A 9,057-nucleotide genomic window follows, 5' to 3' on the forward strand; every position below is an offset into this window, starting at 1 on the left:
AACCATATAAGTTGTTGTTGTTGTTTTTTTAAATTATTATTATTATTTAAGCGCACTCTTTCAGGAAGGCAATGTGTTGAGAAAATATAATGGCCATTGAGCTCTATTGGGTTTAATACCATCACAGACTATGATTTATTTAGCACATTTTTTTTTTCTTTTATCTTGTAGCATTTGATTCGTCCTCAACATCATCAAACTGTTTGATTTTTGTTTTTGTTTCATTTATGCTATTTATCTGACTTGCTGTGGACATTGTTAGCATTAACAGCTGTAAGGTGTTTGGTCAAGATGGGGTTTAAAAGTCAGTTCTCGTAAAGACGTGTAATTTAGGGCAGTGAATCAGAGAAAAGCATTATTGGTTGAAAATAGAACAGGTAGTGACCTCACAACCAAATCATGTGGTGTGTTAGTGCCTCATAAAAACCACAATTGCTCAGTCCTCATTCTCACTTATAAGGTTCAGAGTGTTTTGTGTCACTCTTGAGTGGATTGTGGTCAGTTACTTTTTTTGTGTCTTATCACTTCCTGAATCGACCTACACTATGCACACTGGAGCCTGTTCAAGGCCAGTTGTATTAGATGACGGTTTGTTGTTCAATACTGTCATTACACACTATTTGTTTTAATTGGTAAAGAAATTGTGTTCTGAGGAGATTCTGTGAATAATGTCACACTTACTGAAAATGATTTTGCAATTGTAGTGCGAGACTATGAATGTTGAAATCATGGTTTATCTGAAGGTCTTACTAAATAAAGAAATATTCTGCAAAGTGGTTTGTTTATAGGTTTAAGTTATGTCACAACCATTCAAAAGTTTGTGGTGAGCAAGTTTTGTTTTTGTTTTTGGAAAGTTAATACTTGTATTTAGCCAGGATGCCTTAAATTCATCAAAAGGGACAGAAATTTGTTACAAAATATTTCTATTTCAAATAAATACTCTTATTTTGAACTTTCTATTTATCAAAGAGCTCTTAAATGTTTCAGTTTCCACAAAAATAATTGATGATAATGAAAGAATTGTGTATGACTCATGAAGAACTAAATTTGAGTTGAGTTGTCATTCAATTTACAACCCTGTTGAAATTGTAAAATGTACAATTCTTAAGGCTATGTTTTATCCAATATAATTATCCTAAATCATTCACAACTTTCTCAAGCCAGAAAAGGATATTTTCTATTTAAACCTATAAAAGTTTCCCTCTCATGTCGAGATGTCAGACTCCCCAACACCTGGATGCAGTGCAGGACAGAACCATTAGGGGTCGGTATATAATTCCTGATGACAGCATGTAAACTCAAGAAATAAGTAATACGTTTTTTTTTTCCATGGAAGCAGGTTTATGATATATAAATGCTCCCGTTTGGTATTATTTCCTTTAAAGAATTTTAAACTTCAGTCAAACAAATAGAACCACAGTAAAAGCTAAAATAAATAAATAATAAAAATAAAAATGTACTGAGCGATTTTTATTTATTTATTTTTATTTATTTATTTATTTATTTATTTATTTATTTACAAAAATTGCATTCACATTCAAATCTCAAAAAGCTGTAGGTTGATGTGGAGTGTGATGACATATTACTTAACAATTAGTTAATAGTCATGTGCCTCAACAATTCATAACATGATACATTTTCAAATCATTAGTTAATGATTAATTAAAGCTGACAACTAGAAGTTGAAGTATGGCTTCAACCCACTGTGGTTATTAACACATTAACTTACACTTTTAGTTAATAAAATATGTTATTAAGGAATTAATACATTATAACACATTTAATTAATAACAATTCATATATTATTTAATTTATTAATCATATAGAAATTGTATTAGTTGCTGATGCAGTAATCATTCATTAATGGTTTAGTTATTCATGAGTCATACATTAAAACATGATTATCTGTGCATTAGTTAATCACGAATTAATGCATAGTGGATTCGTATTGTTAAGTGTTACCAATAATTCGTGAAGATTTGTAAATATTCATGGCTTAAACAGCTGGAAAATGTACTGTTGTGCAGTTCTGTGGATGTTTTGACCAAGCAGGGTTATTATAGTTAACTAACAAAAACTAAAACTATTAAAAACATTTATGCTAATCGAAATAAAGCTGGAATATAGGAAAATATAAATATTAGTTGAAAAACTTAAACTAAACGAAAATTAGAAATGTTGCCTTGTCAATATCATTTCGCTTTTTTTTCTGACCTTCAACCGACGCGATCATTAGGCTATCCTTTCATTAACCGACGATGTTAAATTAGAATGAAACGAAATTAGAATAAAGAAAAAAAAATCCCAGGGGTTTAGTTTTAGCCTACATGCACAAATAGCAGCATAAACAACAGAACATGAAGATTCATCATCATCACGCACCTGCAGCGCTTCTGTGAACGGAGAAAAAACAGGATAAGACCAAATAAAAGGAATAAATAGCCTATGCCTATACGCGAAATATATTTCACTTAAATAATTAACATATTAACAAAACGAATGAAAGACACTGCGACAATAGACTATGGCTATATCTATTGGCTATATCAAAACATTGAAATATATAAAAGGATTGATCTACTGTTTTTTAATTGATAAACACCACAACTCTATTTATATAACTCAAAATTAATCATTTATATTGCATTATTTATATTAATTTGAGTCTGGAAAAATGAGTCTGGAATTAGTTCTGGACCAAATAGGACAATTTAGCTCACTTGATCTCACTTTCCTGAAGAATAATAAAAAAATAATAATTTATATATACAGTATCTCACAAAAGTGAGTACACCCCTCACATTTTTGTAAATATTTTATTATGTCTTTTCATGTGACACTACATTGTAGCAAAGTATCATTTCTTCAGTGTTGAGTGTACAGCTTGTATAACAGTGTAAATTTGCTGTCCCCTCAAAATAACTCAACACACAGCCATTAATTTCTAAACCGCTGGCCACAAAAGTGAGTACACCCCTAAGTGAAAATGTCCAAATTGGGCCCAAAGTGTCAATATTTTGTGTGGCCACTAGGGATGCACCGATACCGATACTACCAGTGCTCATGCACTTGTACTCATACTCGTAAAAATATCCCCGATACTAAAGACCGATACCTCACGTGACGTAACTGACAGAATTTTCCGTGCTCAGAGACACCAGAAACAATGTCCTCAAGGGAGTAGAAATACTTCAAATTAATGATGACAACACACACATTGCGAAATGCATGCTTTCAATCACAATTCATTATCGATTAGTGAAGGCGGGATAGGCGGAATCGCGCTGAATGACACAGACCAGAAGCGCTCCCTCTCGCGGAAAAACCATGAAATTGGCGTAAATTTATTATTATTTTTTTTTCGACATCAGTGCGTGGACGTCAAATGGATGTCAAGTTTTTGATGTCAATTTGACGTGTTTTTTTTTCTGACATCAATTGGACATCAGTGTGTGGATGTCAAATTGACCTCAAATTTGATGTTTTTTTTTCGTCATCAATTGGACCTCAGTGTGTGGACGTCAAATTGACGTCAGTTTGAAGTTTTTTTTATTCGACATCATTGTGTGGACGTCAAATTGACATCAAAAAATTGACGTCAATTTGATGGGGTTTTTTTCGACATCAGTTGGACATCAGTGTGTGTACGTCAAATGGATGTCAAGTTTTTGATGTCAATTTGACGTTTTTTTTTTTTCCGACATCAATTGGACATCAGTGTGTGGATGTCAAATTGACGTCAAAAAACTTGATGCCAATTTGATGGGGGTTTTTTTCGACATCAATTTGGACATCAGATGTTGAAAAAAATGTCGAAAAAAACCCCATCAAATTGACGTCAATTTTTCAGATGTCAATTTGATGTTTTTTTTTTCAACATTAGTGTGTGGATGTCAAATTGACATCAAGTTTTTGATGTCACTTTGACATTTTTTTTTTTTTTTTTTTGACAGTGTGTGGACATCAAATTGACGTCAAAAAATTGACATCAATTTGATGTTTTTTTTTTCGACATCAATTGGACATCAGTGTGTGGACGTCAAATTGACATGAAAAAATTGACGTCAATTTGACGGGTTTTTTTTCGACATCAATTGGACATCAGTGTGTGGACGTCAAACTGACATCAAAAAATTGACGTCAATTTGACTTTTTTTTTTCAACATCAATTGGACATCAGTGTGTGAACGTCAAATTGACATAAAAAAATTGACGTCAATTTGACGGGGTTTTTTTTCGACATCAATTGGACATCAGTGTGTGGACGTCAAATTGACATAAAAAAATTGACGTCAATTTGACGGGGTTTTTTTTCGACATCAATTGGACATCAGTGTGTGGACGTCAAATTGACATCAAAAAATTGACGTCAATTTGACTTTTTTTTTTCAACATCAATTGGACATCAGTGTGTGAACGTCAAATTGACAAAAAAATTGACGTCAATTTGACGTTTTTTTTTTTTCGACATCAGTTGGACATCAGTGTGTGGACGTCAAACTGACATCAAAAAATTGACATCAATTTGATGTTTTTTTTTTCGACATCAATTGGACATCAGTGTGTGGACGTCAAACTGACATAAAAAAAATTGATGTCAATTTGACGTTTTTTTTTTCGACATCAATTGGACATCAGTGTGTGGACGTCAAATTGACAAAAAAATTGACGTCAATTTGACTTTTTTTTTTCGACATCAATTGGACATCAGTGTGTGGACGTCAAATGGATGTCAAGTTTTTGATGTCAATTTGCCGGGGTTTTTTTTTTTTCCATCAATTGGACATCAGTGTGTGGGCGTCAAATGGATGTCAAGTTTTTGATGTCAATTTGCCGGGGGTTTTTTTTTTTTTTTACATCAATTGGACATCAGTGTGTGGACGTCAAATGGATGTCAAGTTTTTGATGTCAATTTGCCGGGGTTTTTTTTTTTTTACATCAATTGGACATCAGTGTGTGGACGTCAAATGGATGTCAAGTTTTTGATGTCAATTTGCCGGGGGTTTTTTTTTTTCCATCAATTGGACATCAGTGTGTGGGCGTCAAATGGATGTCAAGTTTTTGATGTCAATTTGCCGGGGTTTTTTTTTTTTTTTTTACATCAATTGGACATCAGTGTGTGGACGTCAAATGGATGTCAAGTTTTTGATGTCAATTTGCCGGGGTTTTTTTTTTTTACATCAATTGGACATCAGTGTGTGGACGTCAAATGGATGTCAAGTTTTTGATGTCAATTTGCCGGGGTTTTTTTTTTTTACATCAATTGGACATCAGTGTGTGGACGTCAAATGGATGTCAAGTTTTTGATGTCAATTTGCCGGGGTTTTTTTTTTTTACATCAATTGGACATCAGTGTGTGGACGTCAAATGGATGTCAAGTTTTTGATGTCAATTTGCCGGGGTTTTTTTTTTTTCCATCAATTGGACATCAGTGTGTGGGCGTCAAATGGATGTCAAGTTTTTGATGTCAATTTGCCGGGGGTTTTTTTTTTTCCATCAATTGGACATCAGTGTGTGGACGTCAAATGGATGTCAAGTTTTTGATGTCAATTTGCCGGGGGTTTTTTTTTTTCCATCAATTGGACATCAGTGTGTGGACGTCAAATGGATGTCAAGTTTTTGATGTCAATTTGCCAGGGTTTTTTTTTTTCCATCAATTGGACATCAGTGTGTGGACGTCAAATGGATGTCAAGTTTTTGATGTCAATTTGCCGGGGGGGGTTTTTTTTCCATCAATTGGACATCAGTGTGTGGGCGTCAAATGGATGTCAAGTTTTTGATGTCAATTTGCCGGGGTTTTTTTTTTTTTTTTACATCAATTGGACATCAGTGTGTGGACGTCAAATGGATGTCAAGTTTTTGATGTCAATTTGCCGGGGTTTTTTTTTTTTACATCAATTGGACATCAGTGTGTGGACGTCAAATGGATGTCAAGTTTTTGATGTCAATTTGCCGGGGTTTTTTTTTTTTACATCAATTGGACATCAGTGTGTGGACGTCAAATGGATGTCAAGTTTTTGATGTCAATTTGCCGGGGTTTTTTTTTTTTACATCAATTGGACATCAGTGTGTGGACGTCAAATGGATGTCAAGTTTTTGATGTCAATTTGCCGGGGTTTTTTTTTTTTTACATCAATTGGACATCAGTGTGTGGACGTCAAATGGATGTCAAGTTTTTGATGTCAATTTGCCGGGGTTTTTTTTTTTTACATCAATTGGACATCAGTGTGTGGGCGTCAAATGGATGTCAAGTTTTTGATGTCAATTTGCCGGGGGTTTTTTTTTTTTTACATCAATTGGACATCAGTGTGTGGGCGTCAAATTGACGTCAAAAAATTGACGTCAATTTGATGGGTTTTTTTTTCGACATCAATTGGACATCAGTGTGTGGACGTCAAACTGACATCAAAAAATTGACATCAATTTGATGTTTTTTTTTTCGTCCACACACTGATGTCCAATTGATGTCGAAAAAAACATCAAATTGACATCAATTTGATGTCCACACACTGATGTCGAAAAAAACCCCATCAAATTGATGTCAATTTTTAGACGTAAATTTGACGTCCACACACTGATGTCCAAATTGATGTAAAAAAAAAACCCCCATTAAATTGACGTCAAATTTTTTAACGTCAATTTGACGTCCACACACTGATGTCACACAGCAAAAAAAATGTCAAATTGACGTCAAAAAATTGACATCCATTTGACGTCCACACACTGATGTCCAATCGATGTTAAAAAAAAAAAAGTCAAATTGACATAAAAAAATCGTTGTCCATTTGACATCCACACATTGATGTCCAATTGATGTTGAAAAAAATATATCAAATTGACGTAAAAAAACAGGTCAAAAATGTAAATCAAACTGACGTCAAAAATTTAATATCCATTTGACATCCACACACTGATATTCTTTCGACCACCAAAATAACAACACAAAAGCAATGCAATGAAAGAAAGAAAAATACAAAGTTCTGTCATGAAACTCTAAATGCACAGGCTAATAGGTCCTTAACTCAACTGCTCGTAATCACATCATTATCTATAGACACAGATGATTGGTTCCTGCTTTATTAGTAGCCAATGAGCTTGCATGCTCAGTCTTCAAATACATAAGTAGCATTTGCCTTAGCAGTGCAGCACGTTTTCAGAAACCCTTCACCTTCCTCAGCTCCACCTGTATAGATCTGCTATGGGTAATTCATGTACGCTATATTCTACAGCAGCATGTCTTACTTGCTCACAGCAGCGTGTCGTGTATGTATTGGCAATAGCAAATCCCGTACTTTCTCTGCAGCAGCAGCAGCAATAGTCAACAGCAGCAGCAATAAAAGCAGCAGCAGCGTAACAGATGTATTCCGCTAAGACCAAACATATAAACATTGTCATACCCATTACCATGCCAAACACTCAGAGAGTTGTCATGACAGAGAGTTGCTTTATTCAGCAAACTTCAAATTAATAAGACAACAATGTAAATAAACAACTTGTTTCACTCATTTTAAGACATTATAAACTACAGCATTAATTACAAGATTTTCAGCCACCATCACTCATAATAACATACTGTAGCAATCCACAAAATAATTAAAGCTCTCTAAACAAGCATGGATAACCATAATATCCATTCACTGATGTCCAATTGACGTTGAAAAAAACATCAAATTGACGTAAAAAAATTGACGTCAATTTGATGTCCACACACTGTTCCAATTGATGTAGGAAAAAAACCCCATCAAATTGACGTCAATTTTTTGATGTCAATTTGATGTCCACACACTGATGTCCAATTGATGTAGAAAAAAAAAAAAATCAAATTGACGTCAATTTGACGTCCACACACTGATGTCCCATTGATGTCGAAAAAAACCCTGTCAAATTGATGTAAAAAAATTGACATCCGTTTGACATCCACACACTGATGTCCAATTGATGTCGAAAAACAAACAAACATCAAATTGATGTCAATTTTTTGATGTCAATTTGACGTCCACACACTGATGTCCAATTGATGACAACCGTTAATTCTTTTAAATCAAGGCTAAAGACTTTACTGTTTGCCACTGCCTTTAATGAATTGGAATAATTATTAATTTATTACACTGCACTGTAACTTTTACTCTCCTGTTTTATCTTGTTTTTATTTTCTATTTAGCTCTTGTAAAGCATTTTGTCTTCTTATATTGTCTTTTTATATTGACCTATGTTGCTGTTATGTTTTATGTAAAGCACTTTGAATTGCCTTGTTGTTGAAATGTGCTAAACAAAATAAACTTGCCTTGCCAAATCCAAAACTCATATTTTCATATCATAATGATCTAAAGATTAAAAAATATATGTGGCTTTCATAACAAAATAATGAACACATTGAACACAAGTCAAAATGAAAAACACAGATACTTACAAGACCAAAAGCAGGAAAGAATTTGCTTTAACGTTTGCTGTTGCTTGCTCTCTGACAATGGTTGCAGGGTTGCCAGGTTTTCACAACAAAACCCGCCCAATTGCTCCTCAAAACTAGCCCAATCGCATTTCAGGGGGGGTCGCTTTTTCGGTGGAGCTCCCCTGGTAAAATCCGCATTCCAGGGACTAAATATTGCGTTATTTTGGCTCGATTCAACCCGCGGACATGAAAAACAATCCGCGGCAACAGTGTAAAAGTAGCCCAATTAAACACCACACATTAAACATCCAGGTTGAATTAATCACATGATGAACAGCATATTCTCACGTGTGCTAACATAATATATGGTTGAAAGCACTGTAAAAAAATAAATAAATAAAAAAATAAAAATAATAATAATAATGTTGTTTTTACAAAATAAAACTGGCAGCTGTGGTTACCAGAATAATTCTGTTAAAAATAAATAAATAAATAAAATACGGTAAAAACATGAACAACTTTATAGAACACTACTGACAACCACTATAATAACACAGATGGTGATAAGAAAGCCACATGAAGAATGAATGCTCATCTCAAGTAACTTTTCCACAGGCTGAGATAAATACTAATGTAAAGAAGGTGCACACAGTGTCATGCACACAAAT

This window comes from Ctenopharyngodon idella, chromosome 10, assembly GCF_019924925.1.
Source record: "Ctenopharyngodon idella isolate HZGC_01 chromosome 10, HZGC01, whole genome shotgun sequence".
In the NCBI taxonomy this organism is placed as follows: Eukaryota; Metazoa; Chordata; class Actinopteri; order Cypriniformes; family Xenocyprididae; genus Ctenopharyngodon; species Ctenopharyngodon idella.